Raw genomic sequence first — 12,455 nt, forward strand, 5'->3', positions numbered from 1 at the left:
AAGGTGGTAAGCATCGTACGTGACAACTTACGCGAAACCTTCTCAAATTTTTATCACAGCCTCCACATATGATATCATGACATCTTGACAAGTTTCATGATTTTCGGACTTCGTTTGCTTTTCATAGAATTTAAAAATAACTCGACCGTAAGTTCGTGGTCATGTTTCGTGAATAAGATGTTCGAAATTGGTGGTCTGGTCCTGGATACGGCCTCACATTATACTAAATAACATGAATATCATTTTTCCATTCATTTTTTCATTATTCGAATGACTAGCAGTTATAATTTGAATTATCCAAGAAAATTCAATTAAATGAAATAAATTAAATAAATATAAAAAAAGTCCGAGAAATGTGACACATTGGAACATGGAGTACCAGGTATTGTATGAGAACTCTAGAAAAAGTTTGGAGGTCAAAAGTGAAAAAATATAGTTTGCTGAGTGTAAAAAATGACACTCGGCAAATAACCGTTTTGCCAAGTGTCAGGACGTATGACACTCGGCAAAGAACTTTTAAAAAAAAATTAAAAACCCCCCTTTGTCAAGTGCTAGTTCGGGGGGCACTTGGCAAAGATTTTTTTTAAAAAAAAACCTCTTTGCCGAGTGCCAGGCCAGGTGGCACTCGACGAAGAATTAAAAAATAAAAAAAACTTTGCCGAGTGCCAGATCGGGGGCACTCGACAAAGGGGGGATTTAACTCCTGGCCCAGCCGGCCCACACACACCACACACACACACCCGCCGCCGCCGCCGCCCGCGCCAGCGCCGCCCACGCCCTCCCGTGCCCACGCCAGCGCCGCCTGCCCACAAGCTCCTCCCCATGGTCTCCCTCCCGCTCCTCTCCTCCTCCACCCACGCCGCGCCGCTCCTCCTCCACGCCAGCCGCTGCCTGCCGCTCGCGCCCCTCGTGGCCTCCTCCGACGCCGTCGAGTGGGCTGACAAGGAGGAGGAGGAAGAGGAGGCCAAAGAGGCCTTCGACGAGGAGGCTGGGGAGGTTGAGGAGGAGGTGCTGGCCTCAGGCGACGAGGGTGAGGGGGAGTACGCCGTGGTCGAGCCGCCCGAGGAGGCCAAGGTCTACGTTGGGAACCTCCCCTACGACATTGACAGCGAGGGACTCGCGCAGCTCTCCGACCAGGCCGGCGTCGTTGAGGTCGCCGAGGTGAGCCGGACGCGTCTCACCCCCTAAATTTCCTATTGACTTTGACGTGCGATATTCAGTTGGTTATAATTGCTATGTTGTGCTTGACGAAACCTAGAATTTACAGTAATAGCCTGTGCTCATTGTGAGTATGATCTTCAGTTGCTTCCTGTAACTAAATACTGCTCAGTAAACGTTTGATTCTGTCTATGGACTCGTTATGAACTTGTTTGCTATGTGCACAACTGTACATTCATGTTGCCTTCAGAATGCGGTGTTTCCCCAGTTTGATTCTGTCATATACTCATACGTCTTAGTCTATGGTACTTGTTGTCAAATGTTCCTAGAAATGACATGAGATGAATTCTTCTATTTTCACCCGTTTATGCTCTACCTATTAACAATACCTTTTTACAAATTTGGACTTATGTCGTGGAATTTAGAATGGATGTGTATGCAAAAGGGAATGGAAATGGAAGGAAATGAATTAGTAAACAGTTATCCATGGTGAGTGGCCTTGGAGTGCTGTCGCGTGTGTCACCATCGTCGTCACTGCAAGCAGAAGAACCAATCTTCTAATGGCATCGCATCAAAGCCAGGTCTGTGATGACACGTCCATGAGCCATGGCCATCATCTGCAGCTAGTTCCCTCTGCACATGCGTGTGCATGGAACAGAATATACAATGTTATCATCACCAGTCATCATGCTGGAAAATATGCATACTAGATTCAGTCACATTCAGTACTAGATTCGGTACATTGTAGTTAGATTTCGATCTATGGAGTGATACGAATGCTACATATATAAGTTCTAGTCAAAACTGCTATCTATCAAAATACTGTGGATCAACTCAGGAATTATTCCCATGAATCTCAGCATTTGCACACTACAAAAAGATGGTGGACGGTGGGAGAAGGAGGAGGAGCAGTCGTAGGAGGGAGCCGTCGCCTGCCGCCCCGTCGTGTGAGGAGGAGGAGGAGGTGCAGGTGCCCCAGGAGGAGGACGAGGAGGAGGAGGAGCAGGTGCCCCAGGAGGGTTCCGCTTCCTCCGACTCCTCTTTGAGTGTCTACTTGCGAGGTCCCATGAGCCTCCCACAGGTTCCGCTTCCTCACCAACGCCCAGTGATTCGTCCCGAAGGGCAAAAGTAAGTAACTTTATATGTTATCACCACTACTTCATATGATATGATGAAAAAAAACTAATAATTTTTCTTAATCACTTGTGTAGGAACTGGGTGGTTGTGTCGGGTGGTAGCGAACGGCTAGTCAACGGCATCCTAGGTCTTCTGTGCAGGCAACACTTCCCGGCATTGTCGCGTATGCATCGAAGATGGAGCCAGCCTACTCGTTTGACCACTATGCCGTCGCCCTCGATGCGGTGTACCCCAACAAGGCGGCGCGGGTGAAGGCAGAGTTTTGGGTAAGTCTCCCTCGCACAACATTGCTCAATACGTCGCATTCATTGGACTTTTCTTGAAATAATGAATGGATACATCACTTTTGTATGCAGACTTATTACAGATGCGAGGAGGGATTTGAGGCCAGGGCGGAGCAGGTGACTACCAAAGCCTGTAAAAAACTCGTCACCGACATGCATCATGAGGTGCGCATCCAGGCCATCGTAACCTACTACGGGTCGAAGCTTGGAGAGAGGAAAACCAAGAAAGACGCAAGAGAGATGCAGCTGACCCAGGAGCAGTACCTTGAGGTAAATGAAGAACATCAATATTGATTCATTTGAGATTAAGTTGGTTTAATTTGATCTTCTTATATGTCCAATACTTGATGACGTGTAGATAATTCCCTGGTGGTGCCAAGCGTATCCCGAGTGCTGGGCGATGATGGTGGAGAGGTGGTTCACGGAGGAGTACCTCAAGATACACAGGGATGCCCGAGACCATCGTTTGCAGATGCAAGGTCCAGCACATCATTAAGGCAGCCGCAGCCTCGCCGGATACAAACAAGCATGGGTACGCGAATTCATTTATCTATTTTGACGCTCAGTTCTGCCTGATTTCTAATCATCGTACTGTCTTTCTCATAGTCGGCGTCATATAGTGGCCAGGCTTGCTCGGACTTCTAGGCATGTTCTATGGCCCACAAGGGCAAGGCGACGTCCGACGTCTCCTTCAACCAAGAGGACTCGCCCGAGGCATACACGAACCCGAGCGTCCACACCCGCATCAGTGAGTACACTGAGGTGGCGAGGTCGCTCCATGGACCAGACCACAATCCGAGCACCCAGGACTTTGATGGAGAGGCCGTCATGAGGGCGGGGCAAGGCAAGAAGCATGGGCGGTTCTGGCTTGGCGACGGCGTCATCGACATGGCCTCTACTCCCTCTCTCTCTCATATCCGAGCATGGAGCACGAGCGAGAGCCCGGCCATTCGCACACGGCCGACCGCTGCACAGCACCGGGTCGACGCACTCGAGGTTATTCCTGTTTTACTCGTCATATATTGATCTTTACACACCTTAATTAGCTTTGCATTACTGAAACATTAGAGTAAAATATTACAGGCCCGGCTGGAACAAGAAATAAGGCAACGTCAGGAGCTAGAGGCCGGGCAGCAGAGGATGGCGGCCTAGCTGGAGGCCGAGCGGTAGGCCCAGGCGCAGAGGCTGACGGACATTATGAAGTTCCTACAAGGGCTTGGGCAACATGTGGGCTTCTCTCTGCCAGCTGGGCTATTGGTTCCACCTCCGCCTCCACGTCTGTAGCTGCAGCTACTCCTATGAGTATGAAAGTTTTTTACTTTCGCTTGTGCTTTGCTTGTATGGCCTCTACCTTCCTAGATTAGCTATCCAAATAATCTTGTCTCACATACAATCTTTTCTCCTTTCTGCAGTCTCCATCTGACGGTGGTTCGAATAATCCACCTCATGCACCTCTGAATGATGGAGTTAGGCCTTCACCACAGTCGTAGTGGCCGAGATGAGTGCACGTTGTATTTTTTTCATTTGTTGTTCACTTGGTGACGGACTTGTGATATACTTGTGATGCACTTGTGGACTTTGATGGACTTGTGATGGACTTGTAGATTTATTTGGATGGACTTGAACACTTATTATTATATATGTGATATATATTGTGATGGATGTGATATGTGTGGATGGATGTGTGGATGGGTGAGATATATATGTGATGGATGAGATATATATGTGATGGATGAGATATATATGTGATATATGTTTGTATGAATTTATTTGTCATGGAATGTAAAAAAAATTAAAAATTACCGTTTTGGGTCACTTTGCCGAGTGTTGCACTTGGCAAAGGACCCCGTTGCCGAGTGCCATGGTCACAGCACTCGGCAAAGCTGAAAAAATGGGCGCTCGAAAAATCATTTTTCTAGCTTTGCCAAGTGCCATGACCACGGTACTCAGCAAAGAATTTAAAAAAAAAATCAAACTTTGCCTAGTGCCGGCCAAAGGGCACTCGGCAAAGAATTTTTTTTTAAAAAAATTCAAACTTTGCCGAGCGCCGGCCAGGGGACACTCGGCAAAGAATTTTTAGAAAAAAAAACATCTTTGCCAAGGGCCGGATAGAGAGCACTCGGCAAAGATTTTTTTTTAAAAAAAAAATCTTTGCTGAGTGCCTGCAGGGTTGGCACTCGGCAAAGCGACCATCAACGGGACCGGCGCCGTGATGGTCGCTTTTCTTTGCCGAGTGCCCCCGGGGCTCTCGGCAAAGCCTTTGCCGAGTGCCCGATAAAAGACACTCGGCAAAGAGGGCTTTGCCGATCAATTTTTTACCGTGTGATCTTTGCCGAGTGCAATTTGGCCTTTGTCGAGTGCCTCAGCCACTTGGCAAAGAACCTGAATCCAGTAGTGATAGATATCGTATTCCTTGTAAATACTTATCATATGGCCGAATAGATCTAGATCTAACCGACTTGTAACCCTACCCCCAGACTATATAAGGCGGGCAAGGACCCCCCCTCGAAATCATCTGATATATAATACAATACACCAAAGACACAGGACGTAGGGTATTACGTCGATCAGACGGCCCGAGCCTGTCTAAATCGTTGTCTCTGCGCCTTGTGTTACCATCTAATTCCTGATCATGCACACCTCTACGACAAATCTACCATCTCGGGATACCCCTCGATGAACTGCCGAACATCTTTTGTCGACAGTTGGCGCGCCAGGTAGAGGAGTACATGCTGTTTCATGGCGAACAAGATGAATTTCAAGATCAACAACACGTTCTCAGCCACGGCCCCGTGCATCAACAACACGGGCTGCCGCTGGGGAGGTGCAGCAACACAGCAAGCTCGCCGCTTGATTCGACCTCGAGACGTCGTTCATAAGCTCCACCACGTTTGCATGCCGGATCGTGCTCGAGATCTCCACCTACGATCGAGTCAACATCAAGATCAATCTACTCGGCAATTTCTTCCGTGCCGTGCGGTCAACAACTCGGCGGAAAGTACGCCGCCAAGAGACATCAATACCTCCGCAATCGCGTCGACGGATCGCTACTCGGCACCAATCGACATGCTCAACGCTACACCGGATTATATGGAGGAGGACCTGGCAACGGCGGTGGTGCGCGAGCACATGCAGTACCACGACAAGAAGGCTGCGTCTGAGACATGCCATGCCATCTACAGCTTCATGCATGCTTGATGACGCAAGCAAGCAATCTATTGAAGGAACCGATGTACATGCAAGCCAATGACAAACAAGCAAGCTAGATCATCATGCAAGCCACAGATACTTCCATGTATACATGCATCTACGCTCGACGTTCTCACGAACAATTTCACTGTGCTCGTGTTCTCTTCTTGGTGCATAAGCCCGACTATGTCCAAGAACTTCGCCTCTCCACGTGGATCGACTCCATCCAGCTCCCACTACGCCCGTTCGAAGATGACCCCACGTACTCGTTTGACTACATTGAGCTGCCAAGCGAGCCGCCCGAGCCACGGAGCGAGCCATGCCGCATAGCAACAATGATCACCGCGAAGAACGATACTATGACAACTGCCGCCACGACTACAGGCCGGAAAGCTCAAGGGCCGGGAGATTTCATCGACACCGACCAGACGTTTTGACTAAAGCTAAGTACCTCTCCTATATCTGCATTTAATATAGCTTTCTCCAATTATTTTATCCAAGTTTTCGCCATGTTTCTCCAATTATTATTTCTCCAGTCATTCTCCATAATTAAATGTCTCCATATTTAATATCTCCGTGTTTAAGATGCTCCATAATGCAATATCTTCTCCGTAAACTCGTCGACCAGCCACGTTCTCACTAGCGTTACTAGAAACAGCCCTGTTCTATATCTCACTCCTACACGTGCACGAGCGCCAGCCCTCTACGTTATGGGTGGTCGGCAGTGGCTCCTCGGCAACGCCTGTGCTCTTACGCGTACACGGGTGCCAGCCACTCCGCGCTATAGAGTTTGGGCTAGTTGGGGCTGGTGATGCGATACAGAACCAACTGGCAGGAAGCAGGCACGGAGCCAGTGGTGGGGCTAGGGGGGCTCCAGCCCCCCTACCGCTCGCGAGCAAGCGAAGCCCCGTAGAGCCGGCGTTTGAAATTTCAGCTGTAGATGTATAGGTAGGAGGAGCTGAGATTTGCTGAACCTCTTTTCTTGCTAATTGTCGTTGTTTAGCCCCTCCTAAATTTTTTCCTAGCTTCGTCCCTGGCAGGAAGTTACTCATATTTAAAATATGAACACTTCAAACAAACATAATGTTTGTCTACTCCGCTCTGTTGCCTTCATCGCCAAGTTCCTATATTTATTTTTACGTCATGTACTATCAATTCTACATATTTATTGTAGGATCATCATCCCGGTGGTCGCACCACCTGGCATTTGGACTTCTCCGCCAATCAACTGGTCGGGCCGCTAGGTTCATGGACTTCGACGCCGATCAGTTGGTTAGACTGCTCGGTGCATGATTCTTCACCAACCAACTGGTCGGATTATCCGTCGCTTCATCGTCAGCTACGCTGGGGCTCGCCAGCTAAGCTGGAGACTCCTCGGCGTTCCGTCATTTCGCCGCCGACCAGTTGGTTGGGCTGCTCGGTGCACGTTTCTTCGCCAACCAACTGGTCGGATTGTCCGTCGCTTGATCGTGAGCTACGCTGGGGCTCGCTAGCTAAGCTGGAGACTCCTTGGCGTTCCATCACTTCGTCGCCGACCAGTTGGCCGGTTTGGCTACTCGGTGCACGTTTCTTCGCCAACCAACTGGTCGGATTGTCCATCGCTTCATCATCAGCTTTGCTGGGGCTCGCCAGCTAAGCTCGGGACTCCTCGGCGTTCCGTCACTTCGCCACTGGCTAGTTGGTTGGGCTGCTCGGTGCACGTTTCTTCACCAACCAACTGGTTGGATTGTCCGTCGCTTCATCGCTAGCTACGCTGTGGACTCCTCGGTGTTCGGATTCTTCATGCAAGCGTCGCCAGCTAAGCTGGGGACTCCCTTGGTGGTTGGATCTTGCTACGTCCATTGGTGTACTATCAAGCTGCTCCATGCTATTCGGATCAGGGTGCTGATCTTGGGCAGCAAGTCTGGGGTCTTGATATGCGCGTGTCAGATGACGTCGGTAAGCTTTCAGACTTCTTTTCTTTGATGCTGCTTCAAGATTCATTCTTCATCTTCCAGCAGGCTCGAGGACTAAGTGGCTACACTTCACCTGGCGGTGAATGTAGTGCTTATTTCTTGACTTACCCTCCTTATTGACGGAGTCTAAGTGGCTACACGTGAAAGGTCCTAATGGCTAGAGGGGGGTGAATAGCCTAATAAAAAATTCTACAACAACACTTAACCAAATGGTTAGACAATTATGAGGCGAAGCAAGTGTTGCGCTAGCCTACTCAAAATGCAAGCCACCTACCACAATTCTAGTTTAGATAGTGTCAATTCACACAAGAGCAATGACACTACCCTATGTTAGTGTGCTCTCAAAGGCTAACTAAAGAGCCACACCAACCAAGCATGCAAGCTCTCACAACTAGCTACACTAAAGAGCTTGTCAACTAGTTTGCGCTAAAGTAAAGAGAGTGATCAAGAGGGTTATACCGCCGTGTAGATGAATGAACCAATCAATCACGAAGATGAATAACAATGATGACCAATCACCTCGGAATCAATGATGAACACAATGATTTTTACCGAGGTTCACTTGCTTGCCGGCAAGCTAGTCCTCGTTGTGGCGATTCACTCGCTTGGAGGTTCACGCGCTAATTGGCTTCACACGCCAAACCCTCAATAGGGTGCCGCACAACCAACACAAGATGAGGATCACACAAGCCACGAGCAATCCACTAGAGTACCTTTTGGCGCTCCGCCGGGGAAAGGTCAAGAACCCCTCACAATCACCACGATCGGAGCCAGAGACAATCACCACCCTCCGCTCAACGATCCTCGTTGCTTCAAGCCGTCTAGGTGGTGGCAACCACCAAGAGTAACAAGCGAAATCCGCAGCGAAACACGAACACCAAGTGCCTCTAGATGCAATCACTCAAGCAATGCACTTGGATTCACTCCTAATCTCACTAAGATGATGAATCAATGATGGAAATGAGTGGGAGGACTTTTGCTAAGCTCACAAGGTTGCTATGTCAATGAAAATGTGCAAGAGAGTGAGCTTGAGCCGGCCATGGGGCTTAAATAGAAGCTCCCACAAAATAGAGCCGTTGTACCCCTTCACAGGGCACAGCACGGGGTGACCAGACGCTCCGGTCCGATCGACCGGACGCTGGCCCTCAGCGTCTGGTCACGTGATTCACGCCACGTGTCCTCTGCTTCAAATACTGTTCGTCAGATTTCAACGGTCGTCTGCTGACCGGACGCTCCGGCAAAATTGACCGGACGCTGAACCACCAGCGTCCGGTCGTTTACAGTAAGGGTCCAAATCCGGTTTTCTTCGATCGGACGCGTCCGGTCCACCTTGACCGGACACAGACCAGCGTCCGGTGCAAAACCCCAGTCACTGTGTCGCCATGTCAGTTTGACTGGACGCAGAAACCAGCGTCCGGTGCATCTCAGGTCCAGCGTCCGGTGTTTTCAGACCCAGCGTCCGGTCAGTTGACCGACGCCAGCGTCTTTGCGATCAACTTGTTTTCACTTCTAACTTTTTCACCCTTGCTCCAATGTGCTAACCACAAGAATTTGCATCCGGCGCAATAGAAAATAGGCATTCCATTTTCCCGAAAGCGTCGAATCCCGCCGAGCTTGAGGGACCCAAACCCATCTCAACCCTGCAAACACCACCTCCTTTGTAAATGTGCCAACACCACCAAGTATATCACCTTGTGCACATGTGTTAGCGTATTTTCACAAATATTTTCAAGGGTGTTAGCACTCCACTAGATCCTAAATGCATATGCAATGAGTTAGAGCATCTAGTGGCACTTTGATAACCGCATTCCGATACGAGTTTCACCCCTCTTAATAGTACGACTATCAAACCTAAATGTGATCACACTCTCTAAGTGTCTTGATCACCAAAACAAAATAGCTTCTACAAAATATACCTTTGCCTTGAGCTTTTTGTTTTTCTCTTTCTTCTTTCCAAGTCGAACCACTTGATCATCACCATGCCATCATCATCATCATGCTATGATCTTCATTTGCTGCACCACTTGGAGTGTGCTACCTATCTCATGATCACTTGATAAACTAGGTTAGCACTTAGGGTTTCATCAATTCACCAAAACCAAACTAGAGCTTTCAACACGTCTCCTAAGGGGAAGAATTTTCAAATTTTATCTTGAGCCCCTTACATCCTTCTAGCAAGCCTTACTTGGCTAAGTCCGAGGTCTTCTAGCCAGTTAAACTGGTCAGCATTGACTTTCACCGCCCAGGTCACCAATTAAACTGGTTGGCATTGACTTTCACCGCCCAGGTCACCAGTTAAACCGGTCGACTTTGATTTTCACTGCGTAGGTCACCAGTTAAACTGGTCGGCTTCGACTTTCACTGCTCGAATCACGGGTTAAACTGATCGGCTCCACGTCAAACTGCTCGAACTTCTTCAAGACAGCGTTGCTCAAAGGATACAAGGTGCTCGGGGACTAGCTGTGGGGATATACCCCCCGGTACCCATAAGACAAGACATGGGCCGCACCACCAGGGGATGTCCAGCCCATAAGATCAAGGCCTACGGTGCTCAGCTCTGGTCGGCGTGCACCGCAAGGCAATCAGAAGAATCTCAGAGATAGAGAATGATCTGTTCGAATATGATAGATATCGTATTCCTTGTAAATACTTATCATATAGCCGAATAGATCTAGATCTAACCGATTTGTAACCCTGCCCCCAGACTATATAAGGTAGGCAGGGACCACCCTCGAAATCATCTGATATACAATACAATACACCAAAGACACTGGACGTAGGGTATTACGTCGATCAGACGGCCCGAACCTGTTTAAATCGCTATCTCTACGCCTTGTGTTACCATCTAGTTCCTGATCACGCGCACCTCTACGATAAATCTACCATCGCGGGATACCCCTGGTGGCACTTCCTCTTAATTTCTCGCCCCCTTTTTCTTCTTTCCTTCCCATGCAAGATATCTTCACTTACCTTACTTTTTCCATGATCTTTCCTTAATCATTACTACTCTTTCATAAAAAAAAATCATTACTACTCTCGCCCTTCTCAGACAAATATATATATGTCGTGTTTTGACCTTGCATTGCTAACAGAAGATGCATGTATCATGATGTACACTTTCCTTTCCCGGAGGATATCTCCTGGATGTGGCAGTTATCATTTGCATGCACCTGTGATAATATAAGCTTTCGCATAAAGAGGCAATGTCCAATGTTTTCATAGAATATTATTTTTAGACAAATTTTAAACCTCATAAATTTATTTATTTTTGGACAAAGAGAGTACGTACTGAACAGTTTTTAAGAGAACCATATTGAAGGGAACCATAGGCTGACCCCAAGGGGAGTGATCGAGGTGAGAGCATCTCCAATAGATTACTGATCATATATCCAATGCCAAAAAAAAATGCAATATAAGGGAATGTGGTTACTCTGATAGATTACTCATCTTATCCCTAATACCTAAAAGTTTTAAGTTATTAATCAAAATCCACAAAAGTTTTAAGTTATTAATCAAAATCCACCCACCTCTCCCTCAAATGTAGGAGATCCACCAGCTCTCCCCTATCCATTTTTAATGTATTGATAATCTTTTGAGGAGGAGAAGAAAAAGCTACACTACCAATAATAGAAGATCGCATATATAGACTTTTAGGAGACGAGGGATAAGTAATCTGTCTGAGATGCTCTGAGAAGAATTAGATCGCAAAAAGAATTAACCTACAGCTCTAACATGAGACTACACAAGATAAACTAAAATTACCTAGTCAGATGTGCACTCAAATTTATCTAGTGTGCTATGTGCAAGTCACTGGTCATCATCAGTGTATGATCCGATGGATCTTTCTTCCCTTCACCGGATTATCCATTATTGTTCACTATGAACTTGATCCAGTGCTTCTCTTGACATCATTTCTTCTTGGATCTCGATTGTGCTTCTTCCATCCCTTGTTCCTTAGCATCCATTGGACCTATGTAAACAGGCCCTAAGACATCTTAGCATAAACGTCAGTTCTATTGATCATGTACATGGTTTCAGTCACCAAAACACCATTAGCACCTACCATGCACCTGGAGAAAAAATAAAGGTACCTAAAAGATACCATGTTGCATGCATGCATGGCCCTGTGGGTGCGGTTCTCTTCCCTCCCTTTACCCAGCTCGATTTGCTAGTGCCCAGAGCCGATCCGTTGGATTGCACGCCACTCAGCAATCCCGCGGTTCTCCAACAGAGCATTCGAGCGGAGCAGCAGACTCTACAGGCACGAGCGGGAGCATATGCACACGCCGCTTGCGCGGCGGCCTTCTTTCAAGCCTCCGGCCGGCTGGCTGCGCCACCTGCGGACGCGGAGCAGCCGGCGCACTCACGCAGTGCGGAGCTGGTTCGCGCGGAGGTGACGGTGCGGAGGGGAAGCCACCGGGCTTCCTTTATCCTTAGCGGATGGTCCAGCGCGGGGGCCGGAGCGGGAGCCGCAGACGACGGCGGCTGCTCCGCGCCCAACTTCCCCGGCAGAGTCGGTGTGCTTAGCGGCGGACCGAGGGGATGCCACCGGGCTTCCTTTCTCCTCCGCGGACGGTTCACCGCGGGGCTGCAGCGGGAGCCGCAGACGATCAGCCTGTTCGCAGGATGTTTTCAGGGTCTATTTCTTTTTCTAACCAACAGTGTTTTTCGAGCTTATCACTCAACAAATCAACCAACCAGCGAACCGACCGGATGGCGATGGCTTCCGCCC

At 48.4% G+C, this 12,455-nt stretch overlaps 1 pseudogene; it reads left to right on the forward strand.

The window, feature by feature from the left end:
* The first annotated feature begins 822 nt into the window (after positions 1 to 822).
* Positions 823 to 12,455, forward strand: part of LOC136465135 (probable mediator of RNA polymerase II transcription subunit 26b) — a 55,434-nt pseudogene continuing 43,801 nt past the window's right edge.

Source organism: Miscanthus floridulus, chromosome 1, assembly GCF_019320115.1.
Source record: "Miscanthus floridulus cultivar M001 chromosome 1, ASM1932011v1, whole genome shotgun sequence".
NCBI classification, from domain to species: Eukaryota; Viridiplantae; Streptophyta; class Magnoliopsida; order Poales; family Poaceae; genus Miscanthus; species Miscanthus floridulus.